Genomic DNA, 15,116 nt, shown 5'->3' with positions numbered 1-15,116 from the left:
AGCAAAACTTAAATTTGAAATTAGTCAATGGGCCCATTTGTGGCCCAATGGTCGTAGTTGAAAGAGCTATGATAGGCTCCATAGCAATTACTAGGTGACATACAGTGGCCTATTTATGCCACTATATGTCACTACAGAGGCTTATGACATCCTGAGTGTGAAATTCTATTGAAATTAAGAAATAACACCGTAAGTTCCTGAATTGAATACTTAATGTTATTTTATGCTGGGGTTGTGCTGTTCCATGGATAAACAAATGTTGAAATTATGCTATATTTGGCCGTATAACAATTGCTGAACTCTTAAAAGTAGAGCAGTCTGTAAAATAAAACCATTTCTGTCATAATTGTGCTTTGTTTTCCTTAAACATTTTGACAGTGTAACTTATCTGCTAAGTGTCAATGTCCAGGAAAAAAAAAAAAATCTGTTTGCTAATCTTTTTAGTTCTAGGGTTTAATGTGATGTTAATAATCATGCCCACAACTTGCATAGATTTAGCAAAGGCATGAATCACAGCGCAATTATGTCTTAGTGAATTGAGGAATTTGTAAGCAAGCCAAAGTACTTAGCAGTTCCTGCTGTAAAAGTAGTGTAAGAATATGGTATAGTGTTTCCAGATGCAGTTCTATTACAAGCTGCACCAAGAGAAGTCAAGGGGAAATTTCCATATTTTTGTGTGAAAGCGAAGAAGAAGCTGTTAATGCGAGGGTGGTCTTAGTAGCCACAAAGTAATTTAGATTGAGGCAAGAACAATAGAAGTGTGATTATTAAATGTAGAAATCCAGGAAATACTTATCTAAAACTACGCTGTAGTGATGCACATTCATATTTTTTGAAGCATAATAAAAAATTCTAAAAATTAGCATTTGAAGGGTGCTTTATCCAGATTGTAGTAATTAATGGTTGCCCCATCTCACTACTGCCTGGCTTTTTATTGCTGAAGGAAGATTTACTGCCTTCAAGGACTGGCAGTGTCCTGCGAGCTTGTGCAGGTTCCTGTCCCACTGGTGGGAATGGGGAAAGGCCTGGCAAAGGAGGGGTGGGGAGGTGCTGCAATATGCTTTACTCTTCCTACAAAAAAGTTATTTGCAAGTAAACATCCAGATGAGGTTGGTTTTTTTTTTTGTTTTGTTTTTTTGAACGGCTATGCCAAGTAGGATGCTTAAACATTCCCTAAATTGGTTTAATCAAAATCAATTTTCAACTGATTCCTCAGAGTCATGTTTTTAAATTAGAATTTAAATTTTAAACTGTAATTGCTTTGTCATATGCTAAAAAGTTGAAATGCCCTGTTTCTACTACTCCAACTTCCTCTTATCTAAAAATTGTAGGAGATAAGATTGAAAATCCTGAGGAGGCTGTCTAGTCTGGCACAGCTGAAATAATTTGGCCAGTGCTTTACATCTAACTGATGAGTTACCCTCTGGCTTTCCAGGTTAAAGAGGGGAAGGGAGTTTGCCCTGTGCCTCGGTTGCCATTTCAGGGGCCTGTGACTCTGGCCTCAGGAGTGAAGCAGGGAAACTCTGATCTAGCCAATTCCTCTGCCCCAAGCAGGACCAATTATGTATAAATATTTCCTGATAGATGTTTGTATGATGTGCTCTCAAAAACTCCTAGTGATGGAGATTTCTCCACTTCTATTAGGAAATCTATCACAATGCTTAATGCTGGAAATACTTCTCTCCTGATCTCTAGCCCAAATCTCCCTACATGCAATTTAAGTCCGTTATTCCTTGGGCTTCCTACAATGGACACAGAAAACAGATTAAACTTTTCTCCTTATGATGAGCTTTTGTATATTAGAAGAATGCTCAGTCTTCCTCTAGCTTTCTCCTCTCCAAGCTAAGTAGCTGCAATTCATTCAAACCTTCCATATAGGACATTTTATAGCCCTCTGATTATTATTCTTGTCTACCTCTGCATTCTTTCCAGCTGATCCATGGATTTCTTGAAGCTGGTACTCTGTGGGATGCAGCGCTACTGATGCAGGAGCAGTGCTGAGCAGAACAAGCTGGATGCCTTGCATACAAGACTTTTTTTTTAATATACGCATCAGGGCACAAAGATAGCTGTTCAAGACTGACATTGTTGGACACTAAGTTGATCATCTTCCTTCTTATGTTTGGGCAGCTGATCCCTTCTAAGCACAAATACAAAATACTTCCCCCCCCCCCCCCCCCCCCCCCCCCCCCCCCCCCCCCCAATCATTTCACAAACTTGTTGAGATTATTTTGAATTCTCAAGCATTAATTAAAAAAACCCAAACAACCAAACTTCAATAGAATCAAGCTGGAAAATGTCAGTCTTTTATACCTGTTAAGTTAAAATAATATACACCCTGCATTCCCGTATGGTTACAGATCGAGTAGTCTAAAGGACCGATATCTGCATACCATACTTAGGAGCAGAGAAGGCAAAGACCTATGCCACTGTTAACCACCTTTATGATAGAATCATTTAGGTTGGAAAAGATCTTTAAGATCATCGAGTCCAACCATAAACCTAACACTGCCAAATCCTGTACAATTGCTGCTGCACAACTGCACTTTATTATGTTCTGATATTAGGGGGGTTTTAATACAAAGGGCATCTTACAACTAATTTCCCAGATGGTAAATGTTGAAATGTACAGGTACAGAGAAACCAGATGGGGTCAAAATATTTAGAATAGTTCTTCTTAAGCAGATTTGAATAATCTGGACCAAACTCTGCCATCCTTTCATGCGAGTCTTCATTTGTATGTTTGTAAAGTAACTTCTAACTGAGGCAGATGTGATCTTTTTTTTGCTCTTGGCTCTGGACTACTATTTTATTTTGAATGTTTGATAAAACTTTCAGCAGAGTAATATCTTGCATGTCACTTTCTCTTTATGAATGTTCTTTCATGACTTCGTTGAGTTTCCTGCTCTGTTTACTTCTGTCTCTATAATTCATTGCAATCTTTCCGACATTCTTTCAAATTTCAGGAAGCATCAGCACATTTTCACTCTTTTGTTCAGTGACAGTTTGTCTGCAGCTGAAATCAGATGATGTCTCTTCATTGCTGACAGTATTTCCATTACATTAATCTCTGTTGTCACCGTTTCTTTGCAGGTAGGCCACTGATAGGAGCAGTGTAATGAACTGCCACCACCACTAGGCATTAGCTAATGACACTTAATGCAATAATGTTGACGTTGGAGACAATATTCATTGCCTGATGAGTCAGAGAAATCTAGAGGTTTTTCTAAGACTGTAAGTCATATCCCATATGCATTGTACTCTGTTTTGCTGTATGTAATGATAAACAGAGTAATTCTTTAATAATGTTAGGGTGGCTGTGGATTCTTTTTTTCTGTATGAGCTAAGATGGCATCAGTATTTTTCCTTCCTTTGTTGCATAAGAGCTTTCTGTGAGCAGAGCTTCTGTGTGTATTTAAGTTAGCAGAAAAATTTACCCTCTTCTCACCTACGTTATGTGTACTACCTGCAAAAGAAGCAAATAAAAATTTATGGGAGTAGAATGGCTGCAGCAATAACTTGGAGCTGTCTAAGGACAAATAAATTTAATTATGGTTTAGTGCCTCAGACCACTTTGTAACAAGACTTTTTAATTTTCACTGCTGAATCTGTAGCTCATCAGGGTATCTGTACTGCTTAGCCACATAATACCAGTGTAGGCGGTACATACGGTGTAAATGGTACCTAGATACTACTAAATGTAGTCTTAAAGGTGGAGTCTTCCAAAGTCTTCTCTTTCTGCTGGTGCCCTGACCAGCCTCGCTGCTGATGTGGCTGAGCAGCAGTCTACCAACCATACTCTGAAGCCTCTGTAGGATACTCAGCTCACTCCACCCTCTGTCAGAAGTGCCCTCACAGGTATGTACTCCAAGTGCCCAAGTACTTCCATGGCCTCAATAAAAGCCTTGAGTCCTATGGAAGTGCGTTTCATATTAGTTGCCTGGTCTGTAGATTCCCCCCCCACCCCCCCCCCCAGTCATCCAGTGCTTATTTTAATTGTAATAAACATTAAAAGGTAAGGGGGTGGGAAGCAGGTAGAAGTACCTTCCTGGCTCTGCAGGGTTCCTGAAAGAATAGCTCTGAGAGGTGTGACTTGCCAGTGTTGAATGTTTTCTTAGCTCTCAGTCTTAGTTGTTACGATGCATTCAATGCCTTTATTCAATCTTCCAGGCAAAGCATGGGGGGAAAAAGGTATTGGATGACCTATATAATTTACAGCGAATGATACCTAAATTGGATACCAGAGTGGATAGACCCTGGTTTGTAGGCAGGGTATCACTTTTTTTTCACAAATTTAATGTCTTGTTTGATAACACAACTCTGAAAGAAAAGCTGTAATTATAATGAAATAAAATAAGCATGAATGGCATAAAATAGAAATGTAACAGGAATATGTAAAGCAGAAGCACTTGACATTGTTTTTGTTCTTTAAATTCTTCCCAAAGATGTCATAACCCATCAGACTGTGGCCATTTGTCTGATTTGAAAATCTTTCCTTTCAACAAAAAGTGAAATGTTTCCATGGAGATCAGCCAGAGATAGCCAAATGACGAACTTCTTGGCTGTACTTTCAGTTTGGTTTCTATGGTTTCCAGACAAGGAGGGGGGAAAGTGAAGTTGTTGAGGTTCTTTCCTTGTCTTTCCTTGTTTTTCTGCATGTAAAAGGTTACTGTAAACCATGTGATGGAGTTGAAATCAGTGTAGGCCCACAACAAGAAAAGGTAATTGTTGTCGTCTTGGTCCTTGAAAAACCTTGTACAGGTCATTGTGCAATTTTACATCTGCTCCCATTCTAGGAGAAAGAAATCATGACAAAGATATAAGACTTTCTTAGCATTATGAGTAAAGTTCTAGGGAAAATATGTTTATAATGACTAGACTTACCTTGACTGTGCGCTACACAATGAGAAAATGGTAACAGGATTGACAGTGCCGACTTCTTTTTAAAGGATACAAAAGCTAACAATGAAATACTGCATCTTGGAAAGACCTGAAGGCCTTCAGAAAAAGCAATGCTGCAGGTCTTGCTAACAATACTAAACTGGATGGAAAATTTTAGGTATTACAGTAGTGAGCAGGGCAGCTCATGGATTTCTGTACAGGGTCAACAGAACTCCATAATGCAAAATAAAACTGTTATCTTGACATCTAAAGTCTCATCTTTCCTCTCACCAGGCACCTTAAAGTTGTTTTCCTTAAAAAGTGTCACATGGTTGTTTGGAACTGGTAAATACATCCTTTTCATGCTACTTCACTGAATGTTGCACAGACCACATTCCTTCTTCATAGATTTGAAATTTCACTGTTTTCCTCTCCATCCTGATTCACTGCTGCTTCTTTCCCCAAGAACAGTGGGGTTTTAATAATTTTTTTCTTTTTTTTTGTAAATACATCAGATAGTTAGATACAAACTTATTTCCACTTCTCCTCAGTTTTTTTCAGGGCTAGTTCCATTCTCTCCTATCATCTCTGTCATGTTTCTGAGAAGCCAACTTCTGTCTTTTGCCACTGATTGCATCTTTCTTTGTCTGGCTTCCTTGCAGAGACAAATTCATGATATTGTAGAAAGAGTCATAACTCAGAATAGAGTAAACAAGATGTGATGGTATTTCTATGTGAAGCTAGCTGAAGTGAAGATCAAGTGAAGCTTCATAGCTTGTGAAGCCTCCTATATCTGCCCTGTATGTATGACTCTGCAAACTTAATTGCTCACGCTGTCTCCAGGCAAGAAACTGATGAAAAAGGAAGCTATGTATATCGCACAACTTGCTGTGATGACTAAAACCTTTCTTTAAAAAAAAAAAAACAAACAAAAAAAAACCAAACCCAAAAAGCCTCTAGTTTAACAATCCAAACTACCCACTTTCCTTTGAAACGCATGGTTAAAGAATTGAAGAAGCTGGCAATGGTCAAACTTCTTCTTGGTTCTAAATTAAAAAAAAAAAAAAAAGCCTTGATATCAAAAATAGGACACAAGAACGTTAATATGTAATGAAAATAAGACCACAGAATATTAATACATTTAGACATAAACTCTCTTCTTTCCAAAAGCCTTTGAAAAGTATTTGAAATCTCTGCAGAAAACAGATGGTTGGTGCTAGCAGAATAAGAGTCCAGGAGGTGTCACCAGCCTGACCCACAGTAACTTAGTGAGGGAGGCCTACAATACCTTACACGTGTGGGGCAATGGAAGGCGACAGGTACTGCTGCTTACAAGCCAACTGATTCCTGTGCACAGTGCTCACTCTTCTGCTGGTGAAATGAGATGAAGAGATGGGAATAAGCCTTGTATGAACTGCCCAGGCAAGGGCCATCCCTTCCGCTTATGGCAGTCTCTCCTTAAATTGTCCTGTGTATCACTACGAGAGTGCAAACAGCAGCAAGAAGGTAAAAGAAGCAGTGGGAATCTGGTGTAGTGCTGCTCTCAAACACCCTTAGGTGAGATGCGGTTTGCAGAAGCATTACCAGGGAAATCATATTGAAATTGGACTACGTGGGTATGAGATCTGATTAATACAAGCATTTAAAATATTAATTCATCCTTTCCATTCATACAGTGATCTTGAAGTAATCTTTTAAGTAAAGAAATTTAATATTTGCCTTGTTTAAGTAATAATGAAGATAGTTCACTGATGCCCACTTCTAAATTATGACAAAACAGAGTTTTTACCTATGTAATGATTTTTAATTGTGTGTGGTACACTAAAACAAAACTTGTTAGTGGCTTGCAGAATGGTGTCTTAACTTGTGTAGAAAAGACTCTCCATGATGGAAAATATTTTCCTGGAGGGTATAGACTCTATATTGTTCAGTGGATTAGCTTTCAGAAAAGACTTTGTGCATTGTGTTCATCATTGCCATTACTCTGCTTTCCTTTAGTTATATTGCCTGTTAAGAATGATAGACCATTCTCCTAGTTTTTGTTCATCAAACCAGCATTAGTTGAGACACGGCCCATGTGCTAGATACACTTCATAGCGAAATTCCCCCCCTCTACAGCATGCTCCTGTTGCCATTGTCTGGGTGCATCTCAGGACAGTCTCCCACCCTTGCATCTGGGGAGGGATTATGGAACAAAAATGCTGCAGTGTAAGTCAGAAGCTGCTCTCATTTCATAAAATCATAGAATCATTTAGGTTGGAAAAGACTCTTAAGATCATTGAGTCCAACCGTAAACCTAACACTACCAAGTCCGCCACTAAACCATGTCCCTAAGCATCATGTCTGCAGGTCTTTTAAATACCTCCAGGGATGGTGACTCAACCACTTCCCTGGGCAGCCTGTTCTAGTGCTTGACAACCCTTTCAGTGAAGAAATTTTTCCTAATACCCAATCTAAACCTCCTCTGGTGCAATTTGAGGCCATTTCCTCTTGTCCTATCACTTGTTACCTGGGAAAAGAGACTGACCCCCACCTCGCTATAACCTCCTTTCAGGTAGTTGTAGAGAGAGATAAGGTCTCCCCTCAGCCTCCTTTTCTCCAGGCTAAACAACCCCAGTTCCCTCAGCTGCTCCTCATAAGACTTGTGCTCTAGACCCTTCACCAGCTTTGTTGCCCTTCTTTGGACACGCTCCAGCACCTCAATGTCTTTCTTGTAGTAAGGGGCCCAAAACTGAACACAGTATTCGAGGTGTGGTCTCACCAGTGCTGAGTACAGGGGTACAATCACTTCCCTAGTCCTGCTGGGCCACACTATTTCTGATACAAGCCAGGATGCTATTGGCCTTCTTGGCCACCTGAGCACACTGCTGGCTCATATTCAGCTGAATGTCGACCAACACTCCCAGGTCCTTTTCTGCCAGGGCAGCTTTCCAGTGCTCTTGCAGCATTTCCTCTGCTGTGATCAGTCATGTGCCCATCATGTGAAAAGCAATGCCTCTTTTTAACATGTGTCAGATGTGCATCCTGTGACATCCGTGACCTTCAAGGAGGAACGCAGCAGCTAGCTGTTCTGCCTGCTCCCCCACGCTGCAATCCCATGACTGATGCTGCCACGCAGCTAGGATGTGACTGTACTTTGGCTGGGTAGTGGATGTGCAAGTAATCGTGACAGGAGAGGGGGATGCAGCTTCCAGTGCAGCAGAAATAGATCTATGGCCACCCTCTGGCTGAAAGTGTAGGCGTCACTTCCCTCCTCTGCACATTTTTGATAAGTAGAAATAAAATTGCACACCATAAATTAACTTCAACAATCCATATCTCCTCAACCATACCTTTCTGCAGTGATCTCTGTTGTTTAGAAAAGGAGAATAAATTAACAAGCATGAGGTTTTTTTACCTCCGCTTAGAGCCCTGGACTATCTGTTATCAGAACTTTGCAGGAAAAATGTTGGTTTTCACCCTTCCGGGGAAATCTTTTCCACCTAAGCTCATGACTCTGCTTTGCCTCTTTTTAACTTGGCAGAAAGTGCTCCCCAACCTGAAGCTTTGCTAAACATGCTCTGAGGTGCCTGCAAAAATACTTGTTGAGTTTGGTTCTGCCAATAGTAAAAACAAGGAAAGACTTCTGTGGCAAGCCTGAATATTTGGCTTTTACATAAAAGACTGGAAACAAAGGCTGCAAGTAAAACAAGCCTGATGTCATCTAGCTTTAAATTTAAAGACAAGGTGATGTAACTACATGATTTTGCTTAAAATCCCCAAAGGAATTCTGAAAGAGGGATTGTGGTCAGTGCAGTCAGAAGAGCCCATAAAGCTGGTGGATGAAAAAGGCCACAGTCTGTGGTGAAGGTAGGTTTTCCCCACAGATAGTTTGTCTTTTTGTATTCTCAGTAACAGAACTTTTTTTTTTTTTTGGGGGGGGGGCGGCGGGGGGAGAAGGGAAGGAAAGAAAAAAAGTTCTTAAAGCTGCTGGGAGAGCTGGGTGATGTGCTGAGGCACTCCTAGCCTGTCCAGTACATGTATTCCCCAACCTTCACTGCAAAATGTTAGATCCCTCCACAAATCTAGCCATCTGTCTCCAGCTCAACTTATCATACCACTTAACATGGATAGTATGACGCTATTGATAAGAAGCCAGAATTGAATGTAGTTTTGACTGCCATTGGCACTCATAGCCCTTTCTGCTTAGACATGCAGGAGACTGAGAGAACTTTACTGGGTACACAGATGGTCCCGGGTTCACGGCACTATCCTTGTTGTTGCTGACATTAGGGCTGATTTTAGGCGTTCAGAAGTGATGCTGTAGATTTTGCATTTGAACTCTTAGTCAATATCTGTGTAGGAAACTGCTAATTGCTCCAGCACTTGGCAAACCTTAAGCAGAAGTAATAGGTCTGCTACTGAAAAGAACAGCAAAATACTAACTTTTTTCAAAATTACTTTTTTAAAGTATATAGCATGATGCAGTGTCGTGGTTTAACCCCAGTCAGCAACTAAGCACCACGCAGCCATTTCCCCCTCCCCCTCCCAGTGGGGTGAGGAGGAGGAAAGGGAAAAAAAAGTAAAACTCGTGGGTTGAGATAAGAACAGTTTAATAACTCAAGTAAAATATAATACTAACAATAGTAATAATGAAATATAATAATAATAGTAATGAAAAGGAATATAACAAAAAAAGGAGGGGGGGGAGGAAAAAAACAGTGATGCACAATGCAATTGCTCACCACCCGCTGACCGATGCCCAGTTAGTTCCTGAGCCACGATCTGCGCCTCCCGGCCAACTCCCCCCTGTTTATACACTGGGCATGACGTTCCATGGTATGGAATACCCCTTTGGCTGGTTCAGGTCAGCTGCCCCGGCTATGCCCCCTCCCAGCTTCTTGCACACCTGCTTGCTGGCAGAGCACGGGAGACTGAAAAGTCCTTGGCTTAAGATAAGCGCTACTTAGCAACAACTAAAACATCAGCATGTTGTCAACATCATTCTCACACTAAATCCAAAACCCAGCACTGTACCAGCTACTAAAAAGAAAGTTAACTCTGTCCCAGCCGAAACCAGGACATGCAGGAAATGAAAGGTCTTGAGGTCAATGTTCTGAATAATTTTAATATTGAAATTGAACAATGAAATTCAAGATTCTTAGAGGTTTTGTCTGAATGCTTCAAAGAAGGTATAGTTTCCTCTTTTACTGGATATTATCTGCTCAGGAAATTATGTTGAAACATCCTTTGTGTGAAAAAAATTAATGGTCTGCTTAAATAGTTTTGTTGCTTAAATATTTATATGTACAACCAGATATATCTAAATATCATAGTAAAAACTATGTCCCAAGCAATCCTAACACAGCACCTCTTTTTGTGTGGCAGTAGCAGGGCTTGGGCATATTCATTCCCATTTCACACATCCTTCAGAGGTCACCGGTTCATTTACCCAGTTTTGATAACCTGTCCAACTCAGTGAATTTACAACATGTGGGACTGGAAAGAGATGGTTTTATGTGAAGTTTTTTCACTCTAAGGGCATGAGAAATGAAGAAAGGGAAAAATAGAAAGAAAAAAGGAATGGTGCACAAGGGGTGTGTGTGGGAAAGGATATTTGGGAGTAAAGAGATATTCTGAGAACAGAAGAAGTATTATTCTGAGTACAGGAACTGGCAAAATAGGGAGTTGGAAGCTTGGTTCAGAAAAAAAAAAAAGAGTCAAATTGAGTGCAGGAAGGAAGGATGCAGTAGTTTTGAGAGACTCCTGAAGGACTCAACTTTGCTAGGAAAAAAATTATTTTTAATACACATCCAAATTTTCATGCAATGTAAATTGCATCTTGCTTCTAAACACACAAACTGGTTAAATTGTATAGTGGGCTGTTATCAAAGTCTCACTGCCCGTGAGTTACAACCTCTGCAGCCTTTGTTTCGGTGCAGATGACATCCTGACCTGGTTTAGCTATTCCTTTCACTGATTGTTATGTTTCATTTTCAGATTTTAACCCACGTCAGTTAAGATACAAGTAAACGCAAGTGGAAAATGTATTTTAATTCCTGTTGTCGACGTGTTCTCAATGTACTGCAAATATGTCGGGACACTTTACTAAAGGGTCACCTCCATACTTCTGCGTTGCTGCAGAGTATACAGAGCCATTCCTGAATGAGCCACAACACATGGCTATTAACATCTAGTATCTGAACTCTATTGGAAAGCTTGTCCTGTGTTCCTACCGGGTGTATCTATCTTCCTTCTCCGACGCTCAGGAGATGAAGGAGCTTCTTGCTGCCATCTATTGATAAAGCGGCGGAAGGGACAGCCTGAGTCAGACCGCCCTGGCGCAGCTCGCAGCCGCTGCGCCTGTGCAAACGCCTTGGCCACTCTTGTTAATACTATTTTTTAATCTCTGTTTATAGAGGTAATGAGATGTTGTTATCCTTACTGACTGAATAAGCAACAAATGACTTGAATTTGATGCAGGGCGAGTGAGGCTTCTGCATAACCAAATCTCAGCCATGGGCCGCTGGGTATGGGAGTTTGGATGCCCCAGAGATGCGGAGAGAAGGGAGAAAGGGCTCTGGGGCATTTGCCAGAATGAAATTCATAGTAAATTGCAATAAGAGTTAAAAGAGCTGACACAGAGATTGCAATGCTTGTAAAGCAATGATTGTTAGACAGTTTGAGAGCATGAAAATCGCTTTCCAGGGCTATGTTAAAGGCAGAGGACCACAAAGGCTCATCTAGCACAAGTGAAGAGGACAGTGCATAGGAGCAGTGATACAGCCAGGCGCGAGTCAATGTGACAGGCACCTCATCATGGCAGCGCATCTCCCCGGGAGTTAAGGGGGGATGTGTAAGGTTGTGCCACAGTCTGTAGCTTTACTGACCATGGATAGTGTGCAGGGGGTCTCTGGAAAGTGGGAGGAAACCATGGGACCAGAGATCTTTAATATTGGATGATCACATCGATTGATGGAGAAACTGAGTCAAAAGACTCAGAATGCTTAAGTTGTGGGAGCGTGTGCTTCATTTTTTGTGCAAACACCTCTGTGATTTATTGGTGTTTAATTCCCTGAATTGATGTCAAATTTGGTTTTTTTTTCCATATAGCTTTTGTTTCATACAATGACTTTCATACACAGGAAGATACTGCCTGCAGGAGGTTTTTGACATTTTTCCTTACATTTCAGGGATTGGCTACAAGTTCTTGTCTCCTATGTATAGAAGGAATCAATAGATATTTAATCCTTACTATTTTTGTTTGCAAACACCCATTAAGGGTTAAAGTGTCACCAAACTAAATTCAAAGCTGTTATATAAACAGTATATATGAATTTCTTGCTATTAACTTAATATTCATGTGAAAATGCTAAAATTAGAAGGATAATATGGAATTACTGAAAGGAAAAATTCTAGCTTTAAAAAAAAAAAATCTAAAACCAACACACTGAGTACTTGAGCCAAGTACAGTTTTCTCTCTTACAGAGCTTTTTAATATTTTTTTATGTAATTAAAGGTATTTAAAAGATCCTCAGCAACTGCAGCCTACATCTGGAAAAGGAGAATATTAATGCCATTTTAATTCTTGCACAGGGGTAGAGCAATACTGGATATTGCGCAGACTGTCTTCATGTTGTTTTTATTATCAATAGAGAATGCATGTAGGAAAAGCGCTCTCTCAAAAATAGCCCAGGGTTTATTTCTAGCAAGATATAGTTAATAAGAGAAGAGTAATAGTGTCTGCTTATTAGGATCATATGATTCCTCAAAGGCTGTCCTCTTCCCCACAGGAGACCCATAACTGCTCCATTGTACTAAGCTAGCTGCTGAAGAGTACACTTGGACAAAACATAGTTGTTGCTGCTGCTCACGATGAGTAGCCTAGTCTGTGTGTCTGTCTGATCTCACAGAGCACCAGCGTCAGAAATGCTGGCCACCAGGACAAGCACAGCCTTTGAATTGGCTGTGCTGCTCTCAACAAAACATGTGAGCGTTCTTTGGTCAGTTTGGAAGGACACAGTTTTGACCGGGTGACTAGGTGGCCAGGCCTTGTGGCCGCTTCAGCAGATGCCTCAGGTGGTCATTTGCTGGCTGGCCTCACACTTGCATGCTTCACCTGCAAACTCATGCCGCTGGTGATTTGGCCCACTCTCCTGCACCAAACGTGTATGCATGACATGTCCTCCTTACCGGGGAACACCTAGGCTGCATCTGACCAGGTAAAATGAGCAAGGTGCTGCTGAAGTATCTCCTTTCTTGCTGGCGTTCTGAGCCTAGCAGTAGTAAATTGCTCTTGATGGTCTGCCTCTCACTGTCCGTTCAGTGTCACCTCTACCATCTGCCTCACCAATTTTCATAGCTCCTCGTTTAAGTGAGTCAATCCACAAAGCATTTCACTTGGGTCCATTTCATTCAAATTGGGGAGAGCAAGCAGCTGCTATACAATAATTAAGAGAGATCAAATATTTAAGATTGCTTTTTCATTAGTATTTTCACTTAAACTCTGCTAAACTCCTTCTTGAAGATGAACTTTTCCTGGAAAGCAGGGAGAAAGAATGAAAGAGGGGAAAAAAGAGCATGTATTTTTTTTTTAAATGTGATCTAGGAGATGTCAGTGACAACTTGAAGGGTTGGAAACAACATTGGGGAGTACAACAGAATGGGAAGGTTGTGCCGAGACAACTGAGACCTAGGGAGAGGTTTTGCAAAATAAGTATCATAGGAAGAATGTCAAATTGTTTTTTTCATGGTACATCTTCCACTGACAATCTATATATGAGCTTGAGAAACAATGTCAAGACTGATATTTGATGCTGGCACTATATATTCTTTCTAGTATCTCTATTCTCTTTGTATTTGGTGTTAAGATTACTGAAAGAACGCTACGTTCAGTTTTGAAGTCCATAATTTAAAAAAAAGAAGTATTGGAGAGGGTTCAGAGAAGAAACAAAGAGTGAGAGAATGACTAGAAAATAGGCCTTTAATGAGTTCTTGAAGAATCTCAGTCTATTTAACTTATCAAAGAGAAATTTAAGGGCTGAATAGTCTATTTATAGCAGTGAGAGCAAACTTTGATAAGAGATGTTCAGTATGTGACTTGTGAAAGAAGAAATATTCAAACTTGAAATAAGTGAAGTTTCTCATTTAAAAAGTGACTATCCATTGCAATGGCTTGTCAGAGTGGAGTAGATTCCTCAGCTCTAGAAGGTCTCTAGTGGTGTTTGGACACTTTTCTAATTAGTGTGTGTATGTGTGTTTTGTGTTTGTTTGGTTTGGCTTTTTTTTTTTTTTTTTACTATTAACGTTACGTATCAGTTAGCATTTTAATGTCAGTCCTAAATGTTAAACGAATCTTAATTAGATGGATACTTGCTATTTCAACACATCAGTGCTAGGAAACAAAATTTTTCTTTTTCAACACACAGCATCAAAAAGCAAGGTAGTATTGCCCTACTGCTCTGTGTTCTCTGCTGGATTTGCAGAAACTTCTGATGACTTTTGGTGGCGGTCATTTAAAATTTTTTAGACTAGGCACTATATTGTCTGACCATACAAGACTGGAATCACAACACTGGAATTCACAACACTGGAATCTCTGAGAACTACAGTACTAGAAATTTTACCTATAAACTAACTGAAGGCATTTTACATCAGAGAAGTACTATTTGACACTGTGTGTGTGTGTGTGTGTGTGTGTGTTCATGTTTTTCATTTGATCCTCACTTATCATTACAGTTTCTAAGTAGCTCACACATGCACACTGATGATTTCATTTTCCATAAATCCATGAGATATGAAGGGGGTGATCAATGTTGTGTAACAGACTATTCCAGATGAGAACAACTTTGTGCCTTGTGAATTTTATCTGAAGTCAATGCAGAGAGCAGAGGACAGGTCATAAAAATGCATATTCAGTGTTGCTAATCCAGTGAAGGTATAATTGCTTTCACCTCTGGAGTAGGAAAGCTCTTGGAACATCTTTTGAATGTTAACTCAATTCTTATACCATCTTTTTCTTAGGGATCTATTTTATCTATTTATCAGAGTGAAGAGGTTTCTTTTTTCCTCTCTGTAGTGGACACAATATGGAGCAGGCAAATATAATTTAATTTTGCTTGGAACAGAACTTTGCACAAAATGAGAGGAAAAATATTCACTTTAAGACAAACTCTTGAAACCTAACCAGAAATATTCCATTTTGGTTATTCAGCATTTTTATTTATTCTTTATCAATTACATGAAATTTCAAAAAA

The sequence above is a fragment of the Gymnogyps californianus genome, chromosome 4 (genome assembly GCF_018139145.2).
Source record: "Gymnogyps californianus isolate 813 chromosome 4, ASM1813914v2, whole genome shotgun sequence".
NCBI lineage: Eukaryota > Metazoa > Chordata > Aves > Accipitriformes > Cathartidae > Gymnogyps > Gymnogyps californianus.
This window is presented reverse-complemented; position numbering follows the sequence as displayed.